Here is a 20,603-nt window from a genome sequence, read left to right on the forward strand (position 1 = left end):
AAGAATTAAGATAACAAAGGCATTTGGATAATTTGCAAGTGTGTTATGGTGAATTCCAAAATAAAGAAATATTTAATATAGCGCCCTAATATTTGGAGGATATGTTATAAAGAGAAGTCACCCTTCCCTCATTTTAAATAGATCAACCATCTATGCAATTTATTAGTTGAGTTGAGATGCAAAGATTAATGACATGATGGCATGATGCCATGATGCAATGCAAAAATAAAAGAGCAAGCACAAATGAAACACACGGTGATCACGAAAATAAGGAAGTCTTCTGAAGCGTCAGTCTCGGGGCGTCACAGGATGCCCAAGGCACCCCAAGTTAATATCCAAGGAATATCCAAGCAACTAAGCTTGGGGATGCCCCGGAAGGCATCCCCTCTTTCGTCTCCAACAATATCGGTAACCTTTCTTAGAGCTATGTTTTCATTCGTCACATGATATGTGTTTTGCTTGGAGTGTCAATTTATTTTGTTAGGATTTTCTTGCTGTTATTTATAATAATGTTTTGCATCTTTTATTTCAATAAAAGTGGCAATGATAGCCTTTGCCATGCTTATTTTATAAGTATGCATGTTGCTGTTTGAAAACAGAAAGTTTACCACTGTTGCAAAAATTCCCTAGAATCGTCAGAATGTGATAAAATGTTGAAATTTTTTGCAAAATGAGATGTGATAAATTTTCTACATTGTGGTAATTTTTCATAATGTTTGGACTTGAATAAGTATTGATACTCTTGCATTCTTATAGACTGTACTGTTTTGGCAGATTGCTGTTATGTTTGCATTGTTTGCATGAGTTTGCTTGTTTAATGATATTATTTGAGGATAGGAGTATTAAATATGCAGAGGAATGTGGTATGCAATGTTAAATAATAATTTTAGTGATTTACCACAGTAGAGAATGATAAGGTTTTTGCATTGATTTATACTAACTTATCTCACGAGTTCTTGTTGAGTTTTGTGTGGATGAAGTTTTTGAGATTTAGGAAACCGTGATATGAGAGGAATTAAGGAGACACAAAAGCTCAAGCTTGGGGATGCCCAAGGCACCCCAAGAAAATATTTCAAGAGGTCTCAAGCATCTAAGCTTGGGGATGCCCCGGTAGGCATCCCACCTTTCTTCTTCAACAATTATCGGTTAGTATTGGTTGAGCGTAAGTTTTTGCTTCTTCACATGAGTTGTGCTATTCTTAGAATGTCATTTTATTTTGTTTTGGTTGCTGTTTTAATAAAGTACTTAGATCTGAAAGTTTTTAAATAAAATAGAGTCCTCAAATAGTTGCCAGGGAGGCTAAGTTAGTATCATTCACATCCCGTCAACGAAGCTCTTTTCTATGTCATTTACTCTTGTGCTTCACTTATATCCTATGAGTAAATTGTTGAATAAATTGAATGTCATGAAGTTGAAATCATATCATGCCTAGTGGTAGCTTCACATTGGGTTTAGAAAGTGAAATCTTTTGAGGCTTGACAATCACAGTATTGGTCATACAAGCAATTCACGAATAATTAGTATAAGGAAGAGAACTTTCACATATAAATACACTATCATGGAAATATTTTGTGATTGTGAGCCCCCATCAAAATATGATATGCAAAAATTGTTGATGTTGGACAAGGAAGACAACGTAATGGTTTATGTTTATTCAAATTCACGTAGAAGTTATGTTCCAAGGCTGGCGGGTCTCCTCCTCTGATGTGCGTGAGTCCTTGTGTTCTCAAATATCAATAAGGTAGTATGACCCGTTGTTTAGGTTCTTGCTAACCACAAACGGTCCCTCCCAAGGTGGGGATAACTTATGCATATCTGTTTGATCCTGGATCAACCAGGGCACCAAATCGCCTTCTTGAATGGTCTAGGTTTTAACCCGGCGGCTATGGTAATGGCGCAGATCCTGCTAGTATATTGCCGAATGAGCCACCGCAAGGTCACGCTCATCATCCAACATATTAAGAGCATCTTGACATGCTTTTTCATTAACAACTTCAACATAAGCCGCCACCCGGGGCGAGTCATGACGGATATCATTTGGAAGAACTGCCTCTGCCCCATAGACCATGAAGAAGGGCGTGTAACTTGTTGAACTGTTGGGGGGCGGTGTTGATACTCCAAAGCACTAAGGGTAACTCCTCAACCCAACAACCCGTCGTCCTCTGCAAAGGGACCATAAGCCGTGGTTTTATTCCTTTTACGATTTCTTGATTGGCCCTTCCAGCTTGACCATTTGTGACGCCCGGATAATCAAGCTATAGTGAACCTCTACTATTGATGCCACGTCACCTTGGTTACCGTTGAATAAACTCATGTGATTCGAAACCAATTCAAATTCAAACTTAAAATAAAGTCAAACTTGAAAAGTTTTCACATATTGAAACTAAAATGTTCTGGATGTGCAAAATAATTCATAAGTAAATATGGTGAAGAAGCCACTTTGTTATAAAATGCTTTAAAATAAATAAAACAACAGCAAAACAATTATTAAAAGCCTTTTATAATTTATAAAACGTTAAACTATTTTCTATTGGGTAACCAAAATTGTAGTGGGAGTATTATATTTAGTAATGCTAATTTAGAGACTATTCTTATAGTTTATAAAACTAAACATAAAAGGAACTAGAAAAAAAACAGAAATAGAAAAAAAAAACAGAAACAGCCAGCCCCACTGGGCCACGTGGCCCAGCGGGCCACTACACCAGGCCGGCCCAACTCCCCTGGCTATAACCCTCCCAGGGTCCAGCCCCAAACCTTAACCTATCCCCACTCCCCCCGATCCGCCGTCACCCATAGTAGCGCTCGCGCGCACGCATGAATCCCTGAGGAAAAGGAGCCTCCTCGTGCCCGACGACGCGCCGGCGATCCCTCTGACCACCCCGCCGCACCTCGCCGGTGCCCCAACGCCCGCCATCGTCGCTGGATCTCACCGCGCCTCTCCCTCGCCACACCTCCCCGCGCCGCGGCGCCCCCTACTCACTAGCCCATGTGAGCACTCTCCCATCCTCCCTCTCTCTGCTCACTGTCTGCACCCGCGCTGAACAAATGCCACGGCGCTCACCTGCCACCCTGCCCACATGAGCCCGCTCCTGGCCGCGCCTCGCCGCTGTTGCTGATGCTATGATACACCGCTCCTGTGGCGCCGCCTCGCCTCCGCCGCTGCTGCCTCGCACCTGCAGCTCGTCAGCCGCGCAGTAGCCACCACGTTCCCCTTCCCCACGTGCGCTGCGCAGGCCATCGCCTCCCACACACGCTGGAGTCCCCGCCTCCGCCAGCCACCAACGGCCGCACCGTCTTTGCCAGTACACCGGCTCAGCCCCGTGACCGCGTCGTCTCGTGCTCCCTGCTGACCGCACCCCTGCCCCGCAAACACTGTCGCTGCTCGCCGCCACACCTACACGTCGTCGCAACATCACCCGGCACCACACCCGAGATGCGCCGCATCACGCTCGCCTACTTGGTGGTCGCCGTTCCCCTTTAGGGTCGCCGGAGGGCAGCTCCAGTGGACCGTCGCCGCCTTCTGTGCCCTGCCGGCGTGCTCGCACAAGCGCGGCCTGTTTAAAACGGTCGATGTGCCACTGGTGATAGGTCCCCGCACCTACTAATTTGGTTAGTTATCCCTCTCTTGCAATTAATTTTTCCAATTAAATCGGTGACACTTACGGGCTGGCCCCACCTTTTAATAAATCTAATTAGGCTTAATTAAACTCGTAGTTAGAGCTGTGTCACTGCTTGCTGGGTCCCACTAGGCCCTGTTGACCGGTCAACCCGCTGACTGGGCCAGTTCCAGTCATGACATGTGGGTCCCTGTTGACCTAGTTGACCAGTCAACTGGTCAACAGTTGACCTGCTGACTCAGCTGACTGGCCCCACATGTCAGCCGCACATGCACATCTAGTGTACCCACAACATTTAACATTTAATATATTTTCGAATTAAAATAAATTCAGGAATTTCAGAAATTGTTTAAAACTTTGAAAATTAATAGAAAATAAACCATAAGTCGGATGAAAATACTTTATACATGAAAGTTACTCAGAAAAGTGAGATGAATCCGAATATGCAGTCCGTTTGTCCGCCGCACGTTCCTAGCATAGCGAACATGCAACCATCCACCTCCGTTTAGTCTTCCTGAAAACATCAAACACCAGGAATACTTTCTTGGATGTTTTCAGCCTTCACCGGCATTACCTAGTACTGTGTTAGGTCACCTCTAACGCTACGTATTTCCATGTCTTGCTTTGTGATGTATTGTTGCTCTGTTATTTATTTGTTTCCCCTTGATTGCTTATTTTTGGTAGACCCCGATACTATGATAGACCCCGAGACTATTGATGCTTGGGTGTTCGACTACAACTACGCTTTTGAAGATTCCTTTTGTCTGCAGAGCAACCAGGCAAGCCCCCCTTCATCTACCCGATATCGCCTATTCCTTCTCTCTACTGCTTGCATTAGAGTAGTGTATCATGTTACTGCTTTCCGTTAATCCTATTTTTATGCATAGCCTGTCTTTTCTACTACTGTTGTCACCTTTACCTACAATCCTAAATGCTCAGTATAGGATGCTAGTTTATCATCAATGGTCCTACATTCTTGTCCGTCTGCCATGCTATACTACTGGGCCGTGATCACTCGGGAGGTGATCACGGGTCTATACTTATATACATGATATATGATACATGTGGTGACTAAAGTCGGGTCGGCTCGTAGAGTGCCCGCAAGTGATTCCGGTGTGGGGGCTGAAAGGAAAGGTGGTTCCATCCCGGTAGTTGTGGGCCTAGGTTCCCAGTGGCCCCCGACTGTTACTTTCCGGTGGAGTGACATGGCAGGTTGAGACCACCTAGGAGAGAGGTGGGCATGGCCCTGGTCGGTGTCCGTGGTTACATCAATTAACACGCTTAACGAGATCTTGGTATTTGATCTGAGTCTGGACACTGGCCTATACACACTAACCAACTACGTGGGAACAGTTATGGGCACTCTACGTCGTGGTATCAGTCGAAGCCTTCTTGACGTCAGCGACTGAGCGGCGCACGCTGGATTGGACTGTAACGCCTGCTCTTGTATTAGGGAGGCTAGGTCTGCTTACCTTCCACGTACGCAACGTGTAGGTGTGCAATGGGCGATGGGCCCAGACCCCTGCATGCATAGGATTTAGACCGGCGTGCTGACCTCTCTGTTGTGCCTAGGTAGGGCTTCGACGTGTTGATCTTCTGAGGCCGGGCATGACCCAGGAAAGTGTGTCCGGCCAGAGGGATCGAGCGTGTTGGGTAATGTGGTGCACCCCGAGACCGATGCACCAGGTGTCTTCCAGTTATTCGCCGATGTTGCCATGTCATTTGCTTGCGTGTTGCATCTTATCATGTCATCATGTGCATTGCACCATCATGTTTTCAAAACTTGCATCAGTCTAGTTCTCCCCGTCCTCTCCGTTGTCCGTTCTAAGCCCAGACACACTTGCACGCGCCCGCGGCATGTCCGAAATATTATTTTATAAGTGGCCGGAAAATGTTCTCGGAATGGGTTGAAAGTTTGCGTGCGGTCTTATTATACTATAGGTAGGCCGCCTGCCAAGTTTCATCGCATTCGGAGTCCGTTTGACGCCCCAACGGATAACTATAGCGGCAGTATAGCCGGTCTTTGCTTCGGACGTTTTTGGTCTCCGGAAGCCGTGCCGGGCTGCTATTTTATTCTCTCCTCCCAGCCAACTCCCAGTTTACACAGCCCACACAGCCCACCTAGTTTCCCCCTCTATCCGGAGCCATCCGATGTTGATCGAACGGTCCGAAAACAGGTGAAAACCCCCTCCTCTAGCCCTCCTTTTCCTATTTAAACATCCCCTAGTCCATTTTGGGCATTCCTATTCTAAACCCTAACCCCCTAGCCCTCCTTCCTCGGATCCGGCGCCGCCACCTCGAAATTCATGTCCAGCCGCTGCTCCGCCGCCACTTGTTGCCTCCCCGCAGGCCAGCATCGCCGCCAGCCTCGCCCTCCACCTCTCCCTGCTTGCCACATCGCCCTCAAACCTCCACCCACGCTGCAGGCCCGCCGGCCCCATCTGGAGCCCGCCCGGGCCCGGAACCGTGCCGCCTCCCGCAGCGCAGGAGTGCTCGACCCGCACCCCATGCGCCTCCCGCCTTGGGCTCGATCTGGATCGGGACGCCATCGTCTGCAGCGCCCCTCGCGCCTCACGGACCTCGCCGGAGCGCCGTTTTCCGTCGAGCTCGACCCCCTCTGCAGCCGTGCAAGTCACCGCTTCATCGGCCTCGTTGTACGCCATCGGCCGAGCCTCCCAGCGCCCACGCCTCACTCTTGCCGCCTGTGTTTCCCTGGCCATTGCCGGTGGACCTCGTCGCCGCATGGAACGGAACCCCCGGGGCCAGATCCACCCGGATCCGGCCAGGTCCGACCTTCCCCGTCGCCAGTCGGTCGACCCCAGCACCGGAACGCCACCCCACCGCCATACGGAGTCCGCCGCCGCTGCTCCCTGAACTCGAGGAGGACGAGCGCCCAACTTGCCAGCCTCTTTTGCCGCTCGCACGCACCTGGGCCGCATGGGCCCCGCTAACCGGCCCAGCTTCTCTAAGGCCTAGCGACCGGCCTCCTCCCACCGAACTAGGCCAAGCTCATGGTGAGCACCCTCCAGCCCCTCTGCTCCTGTTGGCCCAGCCAGTTTCGACCTATTAATGTTTTTTTTAGATCTACGAATTTAGTTATTTTTTCAGAGACATCAGTTTTGCAGAAAAACCCTTCTAGTTCATGCATTTAATTACTCCACAACCGTGCATCGGAATTAAACAAACTTAATATGTAAAATGCTTAGAATTTTGTGTAGATTAATAATTTGCCACTTTCACCCATGTTTAAGATGTTTAAAATGATGTTTGCTTTAATTTGCTTAAATAACATGCTAAAACGATTTAATTCATAACTAAATAACCGTAGCTCCAAACTTAATAAACTTTATATGTAAATGGGGTAGAAAAATGCCTAGTTTAACATGGTATTATTGCTTTGCATGTTTAATAAATCTAAAATTTGGTTTAGGGAAGAACAGGACCAAACCTAATATATGCATATGGGGATTTACCGGATTTGTTGTTTGTTGTTCCGGCCTCATTTAAACTTGCCTAGATAGGTAGTTTTACTTTGCTTCACCTCTTGACATGCTAACCAACATTTAATTTTGTTGAGCACATAAATGGGAGAGAACTAAATAACTTGAATGTGGTGTTTCGTCAATATGCAACTCATTGCATATTGAGCTCCACTTAATTTGTTGTTTTGCTTGTGCACTTTTCCATGCCATGCATCTTTAAACCGGACATGCATCATACTTGGTTGCGCATCATGCCATGCTTATGTGATGGTTGTTTACTATGTTGTTTGCTCCTTTCCGGTGTTGCTTCTTCGGGTTGGTTCCAATAACGTCGCGTTTGTGAGGATTCGTTCGACTACATCCATTTGTCTTCTTCATGGACTCGTTCTTCTTCCTTGCGGGATCTCAGGCAAGATGACCATACCCTCGAAATCACTTCTATCTTTGCTTGCTAGTTCCTCGCTCTTTTGCTATGTCGTGATACCTACCACATGCTTTATCATGCCTCCCATATTGCCATGTTAAGCCTCTAACCCACCTTGTCCTCGCAAATTGTTGTTTGGCTATGTTACCGCTTTGCTCAGCCCCTCTTATAGCGTTGCTAGTTGCAGGTGAAGATGGAGTTTGTTCCATGTTGGAACATGGATATGTTGGGATATCACAATATCTCTTATTTTAATTAATGCACCTATATGCTTGGTAAAGGGTGGAAGGCTCGGCCTTATGCCTGGTGTTTTGTTCCACTCTTGCCGCCCTAGTTTCCGTCATACCGGTGTTATGTTCCTTGATTTTGCGTTCCTTACACGGTTGGGTTATAATGGGAACCCCTTGACAGTTCGCCTTGAATAAAACTCCTCCAGCAAGGCCCAACCTTGGTTTTACCATTTGCCACCTAAGCCTTTTTTCCCTTAGGTTCTGCAGACTCAAGGGTCATCTTTCTTTTAAACCCCCGGGCCAGTGCTCTTCTGAGTGTTGGTCCAACCTGTCAGCCGCCGGTGGCCACCAGGGGCAACTCTGGGTTGGCCTACCGGAAGTTTGGACAATCTGGTGTGCCCTGAGAATGAGATATGTGTAGCTCCTATCGGGATTTGTCGGCACATCCGGGTGGCTTTGCTGGTCTTGTTTTACCATTTTCGAAATGTCTTGTAACCGGGATTCCGATTCTGACTGGGTCTTCCTGGGAGAAGGAATATCCTTCGTTAACCGTGAGAGCTTGTGATGGCCTAAGTTGGGACACCCCTGCAGGGTTTTGAACTTTCGAAAGCCGTGCCCGCAGTTATGGGCAGATGGGAATTTGTTAATATCCAGTTGTAGAGAACTTGACGCTTAACTTAATTAAAATGCACCAACCGCGTGTGTAGCCGTGATGGTCTTTTTCCAGCGGAGTCCGGGAAGTGAACACGGTTCTTGTGTTATGCTTGGACGTAAGTAGTTTCAGGATCACTTCTTAATCACTTTTAGTTCACGACCGTGCTTTTCTTCTCTTCTCGCTCTATTTTGCGTAAGTTAGCCACCATATATGCTAATGCTTGCCGTAGCTCCACCTCAACCCCTTTTCCTACCCATAAGCTTAAATAGTCTTGATCGCGAGGGTGTGAGATTGCTGAGTCCCCGTGACTCACAGATTACTGCAAACAGTTGCAGGTGCCGATGATAACCGTGCAGGTGACGCAACCGAGCTTAAGGAGGAGCTCGATGAAGATCGTGTTCGTTGTGTTGTTTCGTTCTAGTTGATCAGTATTGGAGCCCAGTCGGGGCGATCGGGGATCTTTTGCATTAGGGGTAGTCTTCTTTTATTTTGGTTTCGTAGTCGGACCTTGATTGTATTCTGGATGATGTAATACTATATTCATGTATTGTGTGAAGTGGCGGTTGTAAGCCAACTCTTTATCCCTTTCTTATTCAGTACATGGGATGTGTAAAGATTACCCCTCTTGCGACATACCTACAATGCGGTTATGCCTCTAAGTCGTGCTACGACACGTGGGAGATATAGCCGCATCGTGGGTGTTACAAGTTGGTAATCAGAGCCTTCCCCGACTTAGGAGCCCCCTGCTTGGTCGAATCCTTGGCGTTGTTGAGTCTATAAAAATGTTTTGAGTCTTATAGGATTATATATATCAAAGAGTAGGATTCTTTTTACTCCTCAGTCCCTTCGACGCTCTGGTGAGGCCTCCTGACGTAGAAGTTTTGACTCTTCTCTTCTCAAATTTCACGATTTTTTTTAGGATCACGCTGGTATCTAGGAATCGTTCCGATGGTTTTATGATGAGAACATTGTTCTTGGTGCCTCCTGACATTTAGGGGTTGTGGCAGTGTCCCGGGGAGTTGAGCTCCGAGGTGTTGTCGTCACAATTTTATCGTTGCAATTTTGGAATACCTGAGTTTGCTGACATCGAAAATCTCTTTTATGCAGTTGTTGGTGACATAAGCTCGACGCCACCCAGTACTGGGGCGGGAGTTTGGGAGTATTGCCATAACTCATATAACAGATGCTTTTCAAAGGTTGACGTAAATGATTTCCGAAGGTTTCTTGGTTATGTGTTGAAGGATGGATACAGCTGGATGTAGGATTTGCTAGTTTTGGGTGATATATTATGCTTCCCCTGTATCCCCAACACCTGATTGCATAACCAGAAATTTTCGGGAGTTTATAAGTGGGAATTCAAGTAGCTCCTAGAATATCTTTCGAACAGACACATGATACGATATGGGCTCTATCATATGTTTGTTTCCGGCTTATTTTGCAAGCCAATCCTTTGTTTTGTTTTGATTGTCGTATTCGAGTTGCTTCAATGTCAAGTGTTGGTTCCATACCTTTCCTAAGCGGTGTTCTCATATATCTATGTGAATGCTAATCCTTCTTGATCATCGAGATTGTCATCTAAATTTCTTCTTTGCCTGCGTCTTTCTCTTCAAGTGGATCCGATCATTTCAACATTTGCAAGATCCAATCTCAATTCTTCTCAATGGTGTTCATTTCATTCATCCCAAGCTGCCTTTGTTTTCCCGCCCTCCCACCCTTTTTCTTCAATGAGTTAGATTTCTTAATCAAGTATCCATTTTATTCATGTGAAGTCTCTCCATTCTTTTCCATCAATATTCTTATCCTGTGATTCTCAGGAAGATACTAACGGAGCTTTAAGTTCATCATTCGTCATTCTTTTTTCTCTGATGGTTTCATGTCAAGCTTGTGTTGATCATATCCTTTTCCTCATTTCAAATGCCTTCTCATACCGGTGCACTTCATAATCATTCACTTCTCGCTATTCATGTGTTCGGGAGTGCTGAAGATATATCAGAAGTCTCGTCTATTCATTCAAGATCCGTTCTAACCTATCTCGAGGTTGTTATCTTATTCAAGCCATTTAACTCAACCGACGCAATCTATCTTTTAAATTGCTCAATGGTGTTTCTTTTGAGTGGGCGCTAACCCACATGTCTTTTCCCAGGATCTTACCTGACTCTTCTAATTTTACCGGAGTTATTCTTAAATTTTTCAAAGTTTGACATAAGAATGAATTGTCATCAGTCAAATATCTTTTTCCAAGACCTTTCAAATTCTTTTCATCGTTGGCTCAACCTCTTCATTTTTGAATTAATCTGAGTGTCTAAACAATTCTTGATGGTGTTTCCGTCGTCATCCTCGGATTTTGAAGACCCAGGAAGAGTTTCTCTTCAATCATATCTGTTCTCGTGAAGATTCTTAGTTCAAGCGTGATGCCATCCTCTCATAATTGTTTTCGATTGCGAGAATTCTTTTCACCCATCGGAGCATTTCATGAGTTGTTTCCATTTCTTTCCTCCGAAGGCCATCTTTTCAAATATTGTTCATTCTCAGCTTTCATCTCTCATTCTCTAAATCTTACCAGTGCATCATTCAAATTTCTCTAATCAGCCCAGGATCTCTTCGTTCACTTGTATCTAAATTCTCTCAAGTATCTTCATTCATTTTCTAATTCTTCCCGGTGAATTGTGCTTTTGCTACTTTCTTGCTCAATTCTTACGGTGGTCCATTCAAGATTTCTTTTTCTTCATTATCATGTCAATTTATTCGTTGTTTTAATCTTACCGGTGGATCATTGAAGACCTTCTCAAGTTTGCGCGATATCTATCTTAATCCTTTCTACGAGAATAAGTAGTATGCCAAATCAATTGTTTGTCATCAATTTAAGTGGTGAAGGATACGCATAGCATAATTCTTACTCTTGTTTCATCCAAGTGATTAATTTCTTATTCCGGAGGTTCATTAAGAATTCTTTGTTTCAATAGCTCATCTTTTTTTTCCGGAGTTCCAAGTTTTCTTGGTTATATCATTTCAAAGCTTCATTTAATCATTACTAGGCTTCTCCCGGAGTCCTTTTCAACTTTCCTTTCGTTTGATCATTCTTTAATTACCGGAGTTTTTCATGGAGGCTCTACATGGTGTTCCATCAAGGATTCTTTTCATTCTTCAATTGCTCTTCAAGATCCCTCTCGAAGTTAAGATCTGCCAAGCTGTACTCTGAAATAAACATGGTGTTCAACACATGTCTTGTTTTGAGGACTTCAAGCATTCTTCTTCTTGCATTCTGGAGAGCAATTCGTTCTACCTTATCATTTGAGGTGGTGTTATCTCATTTTTGACAACTTCCTTCATGTTTCATGATTCAAAAGTTGTCAGGAATGAGATAGCTAAACACATCAATTTCTTCGAGCATGAGCTCTTCCCAATCCATCAATCTCTTCGTTGGAGTTATCTTGGGTTATATTTCACCTAAAGCTTTCCCTAAGGATTGTTGCTATCTATGGTGCTTATAAATGATCCAAGTTCTTCATTTATCTTGCCGGTGATATAAGTTTCTTGTCACCTTGTTTATATCAATCCAAATCCATTGTTTCCGTTAGTGGCAGAATTACACCTCATAGTTTTGAGATGTTCTCCATAAGCCCACTACAAGCTTACTTTTTCGTTGTTGGTTTTCCAACAACTCCATTCGACCCTTCTCCTAAGGATGCCTTTTCAAGCTCAACTGTGGCAGAAGTTGGCATTTTCTTCTCCATTATTTTATTTCAATTATCTATCTTTTATTCTTTCTCCCAGAGGCTTCATGATGTTGCTATCTTCTCTCATCATCTCGGATTGTCAGGACCATGTTCTTTTCGTGCTTATCCATTTAACCGGAGTGTCGTGCCCTCTTTTCAAGTTCTCTCATCTTGGCTAGTTCATATTCAATTCCTTTCATTTACAATCAGAGTGCTGTCCAATTTATATCATTCTTATTCCTTCTCTATCTTGTTTAACTGGAGTGTCGTGTCTATCATTCCTTTTCTAACCGGAGCCTCATCCAACTGCTATAATTTTGCCAAGTTCATATTCTATGCCTTCCTTTTTGAACCGGAGTGTTGTCGTAATTGATCCTTATCGTTCCTTGTACATCTTGATTCTACCGGAGGTTTTGCATGTACTTCTTGTCCATTGCAATCCTTTTACTCATGTCTTTCAACCTACAGCGTTCTCGTGATGTTCCTTGTTCCTCTTTCCTAACAGAGTGTTTTCAACTTTGCTCATCTTCGTTGTATTCTTTCTTTCAATTTGTTCAACCTCTTAAGGTTCATTGGTTTCACTCGTTTCTCAAAGAAGCAACTTAGTTTTACCTCTTCGCTTCCTCTTCTGTTTCCCTCCGGTGCCATCCTAGATCTCGGGACGAGATCCTCTCGTAGTGGTGGTGTGTTGTGACGCCCCAAGACCGATGCGCCAGGTGTCTTCCAGTTATTTGCCGATGTTGCCATGTCATTTGCTTGCGTGTTGCATCTTATCATGTCATCATGTGCATTGCACCATCATGTTTTCAAAACTTGCATCGGTCTAGCTCTCCCCGTCCTCTCCGTTGTCCGTTCTGAGCCCAGACACACTTGCACGCGCCCACGGCATGTCCGAAATATTATTTTATAAGTGGCCGGAAAGTGTTCTTGGAATGGGTTGAAAGTTGGCGTGCGGTCTTATTATGTTGTAGGTAGGCTGCCTGCCAAGTTTCATCGCACTCGAAGTCCGTTTGACGCCCCAACGGATAACTATAGCGGCAGTATAGCCGGTCTTTACATCAGACGTTTTCGGTCTCTGGAAACCGTGCCGGGCTGCTATTCTCTTCTCTCCTCTCAGCCCACTCCCACTTTACACAGCCCACACAACCCACCTAGTTTCCCCCTCTGTCCGGAGCCATCCGATGTTGATCGAACGGTCCGAAAACAGGTGAAAACCCCCTCCTCTAGCCCTCCTTTTCCTATTTAAACACCCCCTAGTCCATTTTGGGCATTCCTAGTCTAAACCCTAACCCCTAGCCCTCCTTCCTCGGATCCGGTGCCGCCACCTCGAAATTCGTGTCCAGCCGCTGCTCCGCCGCCACTTGTCACCTCCCCGCAGGCCAGCGTCGCCGCCAGCCTTGCCCTCCACCTCTCCCTGCTTGCCACGTCGCCCTCAAACCTCCACCCACGCCGCAGGCCCGCCGGGCCCATCTGGAGCCCGCCCGGGCCCGAAACCGTGCCGCCTCCCGCAGTACAGGAGCGCTCACCCCGCACACCGTGCGCCTCCCGCCTTGGGCTCGATCTGGATCGGGACGCCACCATCTGCAGCGCCCCTCACGCCTCACGGACCTCGCCGGAGCGTCGTTTCCCATCGAGCTCGACCGCCTCCGCAGCCGTGCAAGTCACCGCTTCGTCGGCCTCGTTGTACGCCATCGGCCGAGCCTCCCGGCGCCTGCGCCTTACTCTTGCCGCCTGTGTTGCCCTGTCCGTCGCTGGTGGACCTCATCGCCGCTTGGAACGGAACCCCCGAGGCCAGATCCACCCGGATCCGGCCAGGTCCGACCTTCCCCGCCGCCAGCCGGTCGACCCCAGCACCGGAACGCCACCCCACCGCCATACGAAGTCCACCGCCGCTGCTCCCTGAACGCGAGGAGGACTAGTGCCCAACTCGCCAACCTCTTCTGCCGCTCGCATGCACCTGGACCGCATGGGCCCCGCTAACCGGCCCAGCTTCTCCAAGGCCCAGCAACCGGCCTCCTCCCACCGAACTGGGCCAAGCCCATGGTGAGCACCCTCCAGCCCCTCTGCTCCTGTTGGCCCAGCCAGTTTTGACCTATTTAGGTTTTTTCAGATATGCGAATTTAGTTATTTTTCCAGAGACAGCAGTTTTGCAAAAAAAACCTTCTAGTTCATGCATTTAATTACTCCACAACCGTGCATCAGAATTAAACAAAATTAATATGTAAAATGCTTAGAATTTTGTATTGATTAATAATTTGCCACTTTCACCCATGTTTAAGATGTTTAAAATAATTTTTGCTTTAATTTGCTTAAATAACATGCTAAAACAGTTTAATTCATAACTAAATAACCGTAGCTCCAAACTTAATAAACTTTATATGTAAATGGGGTAGAAAAATGCCTAGTTTAACATGGTGTACTTGCTTTGCATGTTTAACAACTATAAAATTTGGTTTAGGGCAGAACAGGACCAAACCTAATATATGCATATGGGGATTTACCGGATTTGTTGTTTGTTGTTCGGCCTCATTTAAACTTTCCTAGATAGGTAGTTTTACTTTGCTTCACCTCTTGCCATGCTAACCAACATTTAATTTTGTTGAGTACATAAACGTGAGAGAACTAAATAACTTGAATGTGGTGTTTCATCAATATGCAACTCGTTGCATAGTGAGCTCCACTTAATTTGTAGTTTTGCTTGTGCACTTTGCCATGCATCTTTAAACCAGACATGCATCATACTTGGTTGCGCATCATGCCATGCTTATGTGATGGTTATTTACTATGTTGTTTGCTCCTTTCCGGTGTTGCTTCTTCGGGTTGGTTCCAATAACGTCGCGTTTGTGAGGATTCGTTCGACTACGTCCGTTTGTCTTCTTCATGGACTCGTTCTTCTTCCTTGCAGGATCTCAGGAAAGATGACCATACCCTCGAAATCACTTCTATCTTTTCTTGCTAGTTGCTCGATCTTTTGCTATGCCGCGATACCTACCACATGCTTTATCATGCCTCCCATATTGCCATGTTAAGCCTCTAACCCACCTTGTCCTCGCAAATTGTTGTTTGGCTATGTTACCGCTTTGCTCAGCCCCTCTTATAGCGTTGCTAGTTGCAGGTGAAGATGGAGTTTGTTCCATGTTGGAACATGGATATGTTGGGATATCACAATATCTCTTATTTTAATTAATGCACCTATATACTTGGTAAAGGGTGGAAGGCTCGGCCTTATGCCTGGTGTTTTGTTCCACTCTTGCTGCCCTAGTTTCCATCATACCGGTGTTATGTTCCTTGATTTTGCGTTCCTTACGTGGTTGGGTTATAATGGGAACCCCTTGACAGTTCGCCTTGAATAAAACTCCTCCAGCAAGGCCCAACCTTGGTTTTCCCATTTGCCACCTAAGCGTTTTTTCTCTTGGGTTCTGCAGACTCAAGGGTCATCTTTATTTTAAACCCTCGGGCCAGTGCTCCTCTGAGTGTTGGTCCAACCTGTCAGCCGCCGGTGGCCACCAGGGGCAACTCTGGGTTGGCCTACCGGAAGTTTGGACAATCTGGTGTGCCCTGAGAATGAGATATGTGTAGCTCCTATCGGGATTTGTCGGCACATCCGGGTGGCTTTGCTGGTCTTGTTTTACCATTTTCGAAATGTCTTGTAACCGGGATTCCGATTCTGACTGGGTCTTCCTGGGAGAAGGAATATCCTTCGTTGACCGTGAGAGCTTGTGATGGGCTAAGTTGGGACACCCCTGCAGGGTTTTGAACTTTCGAAAGCCGTGCCCGCGGTTATGGGCAGATGGGAATTTGTTAATATCCGGTTGTAGAGAACTTGACACTTAACTTAATTAAAATGCATCAACCGCGTGTGTAGCCGTGATGGTCTTTTTCCAGCGGAGTCCGGGAAGTGAACAAGGGTCTTGTGTTATGCTTGGACGTAAGTCGTTTCAGGATCACTTCTTGATCACTTCCAGTTCACAACCGTGCTTTGCTTCTCTTCTCGCTCTATTTTGCGTAAGTTAGCCACCATATATGCTAGTGCTTCCTGCAGCTCCACCTCAACCCCTTTTCCTACCCATAAGCTTAAATAGTCTTGATCGCGAGGGTGTGAGATTGCCGAGTCCTCGTGACTCACAGATTACTTCAAACAGTTGCAAGTGCCGATGATAACTGTGCAGGTGACGCAACCGAGCTCAAGGAGGAGCTCAATGAAGATTGTGTTCATTGTGTTGCTTCGTTTCAGTTGATCAGTAGTGGAGCCCAGTCGGGGCGATCGGGGATCTTTTGCATTAGGGGTAGTGTTCTTTTATTTTGGTTCCGTAGTCGAACCTTGACTGTATTCTGGATGATGGAATACTATATTCATGTATTGTGTGAAGTGGCGATTGTAAGACAACTCTTTATCCCTTTCTTATTCAGAACATGGGATGTGTAAAGATTACCCCTCTTGCGACATGCCTACAATGCGGTTATGCCTCTAAGTCGTGCTCCGACACGTGGGAGATATAGCCGCATCGTGGGTGTTACAGTATCCCTCGGTAAAAGGATGACCCGGAGTTGTACCTTGACCTTATGACAACTAGAATCGAATACTTAATAAAATACACCCTTTCAAGTGCCAGATACAACACGGTGATCACTCTCTCGCTAGGCGACGTGGGGAGGATCGCCTGGTAGGTTTATGCTATACGAAAATACTTGGTGAACTTACCATCTACTCTCTTCTACTGCTTCAAGATGGAGGCTGCCAGAAGCGTAGTCTTCGATAGGACTAGCTATCCCCCTCTTATTCTAGCATTCTGCAGTTCAGTTCACATGTACTACCCCTTTCATTGATACCAATGCATATGTAGTGCAGTTCCTTGCTTGCGAGTACTTTGGATGAGTACTCATGGTTGCTTTGCTTCCCCCTTTTTTCCTTTCTATACATGGTTGTCGCAACCAGATGCTGGAGCCCAGGAGCCAAACGCCACCTTCGACAACTCCTACTACACTGGAGGTGCCTACTACTATGTGCAGACCACCGCCGATGACCATGAGTAGTTTAGGAGGATCCCATGTAAGAGGCCTGCGCCTCTTTCGATCTGTATCCCATTTTGTGCTAGCCATCTTATGGCAACTTGTTTAACTTATGTCTGTACTCAGATATTGTTGCTTCTGCTGACTCGTCTATGATCGAGCTCTTATTAGAGCCCTCGAGGCCCCTGGCTTGTAATATGATGCTTGTATGACTTATTTTATTGTAAGAGTTGTGTTGTGATATTTTCCCGTCAGTCCCTGATCTTGATCGTACACGTTTGCGTGTATGATTAGTGTAGAATTGAATCAGGGGCGTCACACCATTGGACTGGGGGTGAGCGACCGAAGAAATGTCAAGACGAATATGCTCACGTTGACAGAACTCTTTGATAGCACCCTTAGACAGATTAGTGCCATTATCAGTTATGATACTATGAGGGTAGCCAAAGCGGAAGATCACCTTCTTAATGAATTGAACCGCCATTGCCGCATCACATTTACTAATCGGCTCTGCCTCAACCCACTTGGTAAAATTTTAAACCTCTACCAAGAGGTGGGTGGTCTTTTTGTCCATAGACCTCTTGAAAGGTCCAACCATATCCAGCCCCCAGACTACAAACAACCAAGTAATTGGAATCATCCTCAATTCTTGATCTAGCACATGAGCTCGTCTAGAAATTTTTTTGACAGCCATCACACTTGCTAACCAGATCTTCTGCATCAGCATGGGCCGCCAACTAATAAAACCCATGATAAAATCTTTAGCCACAAGAGATTTAGAGCCGGGATGATGGCTGCAATCTCCTTCATGAATCTCCCTTAGAATCTCACGACCCTCTTCTAGAGAAACACAACACTGGAACATGCCTGTGACACTACTTCGGTGTAAGTCACCATTGTCAACAGTCATAAACTTAGACCACTGGGTTATTTGCCTGGCCAAAGTTTCATCCCCAGGTAACTCTCCCGGGTCTTATAAGCCAAATAAGGAACTGTCCAATCAGGGATGGCATGAAGAGCCGCCAACAACTGTGCCTCCGGGTCAGGAACGACAATATCTTCTTCAGAAGGAAACTTAACTGAAGGGTTATTCAACATGTCAAGACAAACATTAGGGGGTACCGTCTTACGCTGCGACCCAAGCCGGCTCAAAGCATCAGCTGCCTCATTTTTCCTTCGATCCAGATGCTCCACTTGATAACCTTTGAAGTGATCAGCAATATTATCAACTGCCCGGTAATAAGCCGCCATGAGTCGGTCTTTAGAAACCCAAGTGCTAGAGACCTGCTGAGCCACCAAATCTGAGTCGCCAAAGCACCTGACCCGACTTAGATTCATCTCTTTGGCCACCTTTAGGCCATGAAGCAAGGCCTCATACTCAGCTGCATTATTAGTGCAAGGAAACATAAGCCTTAAAACATAACAACATTTGTCACCTTGTGGGGAAGTCAAAATAACTCCAACCCCCGAGCCTTCCAATTGTCTGGACCCATAAAAATGAATAGTCCAATACCTATTACCGGGCTTCTCGTTAGGCATCAGCAACTCTATCCAGTCATTGATGAAATCCACAAGAGCTTGATACTTGATATCTGTCCTTGAGATATATTTCAAACCATGGGGTCCCAGCTCAATGGCCCACTTGGCCACTCGGACCGTGCTTCTCTGTTTTGAATAATATCTCCTAAAGGAGCAGAGCTAACCACTGTAATGGGATGACAAAGAAGATAATGCTTCAACTTGCACTGGGCATGAACACCCCATATACTAGCTTTTGCCAATGAGGGTATCTCTATTTAGACTCAATTAAGACCTCAGTGACATAATAAGCCTGCCTTTGAACTGGATATTCCTTACCCGGCTCTTTTCTTTCCACAATAACCACCACGCCGACGGCTCTACTGTTAGCCGCCACATATAAGAGCAATGGTTCCTTCTCAATAGGAGCTGCAAGAATCGACGGCTCGGCTAGCTGCTTTTTAAGTGCTTCAAATGCCTCATTAGCAGCATCACTCCAAACAAAATGATCCATTTTCTTCATCATTTGGTACAGAGGGATAGCCTTCTCCACTGGGCGGCTTATAAACCAGCTTAAAGCTGCAATATGACCCGCCAAACACTGGACATCATTAACGCACGCCGGCTTAGCCAATGAAGTGATAGCCCTGATTTTCTCCTGGTTAGCTTCAATACCTCTCTCCGAGACTAGAAAACCTTAGAGCTTGCCTGCAGGCACACCAAAAACACATTTGGCCGAGTTAAGCATCATCTTATAGACCCGGAGATTATCAAAGGTCTCTTTCAAATCACCCAACAGAGTCTCTAATAACCCACAAGTATAGGGGATCGCAACAGTTTTCGAGGGTAGAGTATTCAACCCAAATTTATTGATTCGACACAAGGGGAGCCAAAGAATATTCTCAAGTATTAGCAGCTGAGTTGTCAATTCAACCACACCTGGAAACTTAATATCTTCAACAAAGTATTTAGTAGCAAAGTAATATGATAGTAGTGGTAACGGTAGCCAAAGGTAATGAAAACAAAAGTAATGTTTTTGGTATTTTGTAGTGATTGTAACAATAGCAACGGAAAAGTAAATAAGCGAAGAACAATATATGGAAAGCTCGTAGGCAATGGATCGGTGATAGAGAATTATGCCGGATGCGGTTCATCATGTAACAGTCATAACCTAGGGTGACACAGAACTAGCTCCAATTCATTAATGTAATGTAGGCATGTATTCCGAATATAGTCATACGTGCTGATGGAAAAGAACTTGCATGACATCTTCTGTCCTACCCTCCCGTGGTAGCGGGGTCCTAGCGGAAACTAAGGGATATTAAGGCCTCCTTTTAATAGAGCACCAGACCAAAGCATTAACACATAGTGAATACATGAACTCCTCAAACTACGGTCATCACCGGGAGTGGTCCCGACTATTGTCACTTCGGGGTTGCCGGATCATAACACATAGTAGGTGACTATAGACTTGCAAGATAGGATCAAGAACTCACATATATTCATGAAAACATAATAGGTTCAGATCTAAAATCATGGCACTCGGGCCCTAGTGACAAGCATTAAGCATAGCAAAGTCATAGCAACATCAATCTCAGAACATAGTGGATACTAGGGATCAAACCCTAAACAAACTCAGTCGATTACATGATAAATCTCATCCAACCCATCACCATCCAGAAAGCCTACGATGGAATTACTCATGAGGTAGGGGGCGCGCCCAGGGGGGAGGCGCACCCCCACCCTCGTGGCTAGGGTGTGGGCCCCCTGGTCTTGATCTTTTGCCAGGATTTTTTATTATTTGTAAAAATAGTCTCCGTAAAGTTTCAGGTCATTCTGAGAACTTTTGTTTCTATACATAAGTAACACCATGGCAATTCTGCCGAAAACAGCGTCAGTCCGGGTTAATTCCATTCAAATCATGCAAGTTAGAGTCCAAAACAAGGGCTAA

This window comes from Triticum urartu, chromosome 6A (genome assembly GCF_056163025.1).
Source record: "Triticum urartu cultivar PI428250 chromosome 6A, HENAU_Tu73, whole genome shotgun sequence".
Lineage (NCBI taxonomy): Eukaryota > Viridiplantae > Streptophyta > Magnoliopsida > Poales > Poaceae > Triticum > Triticum urartu.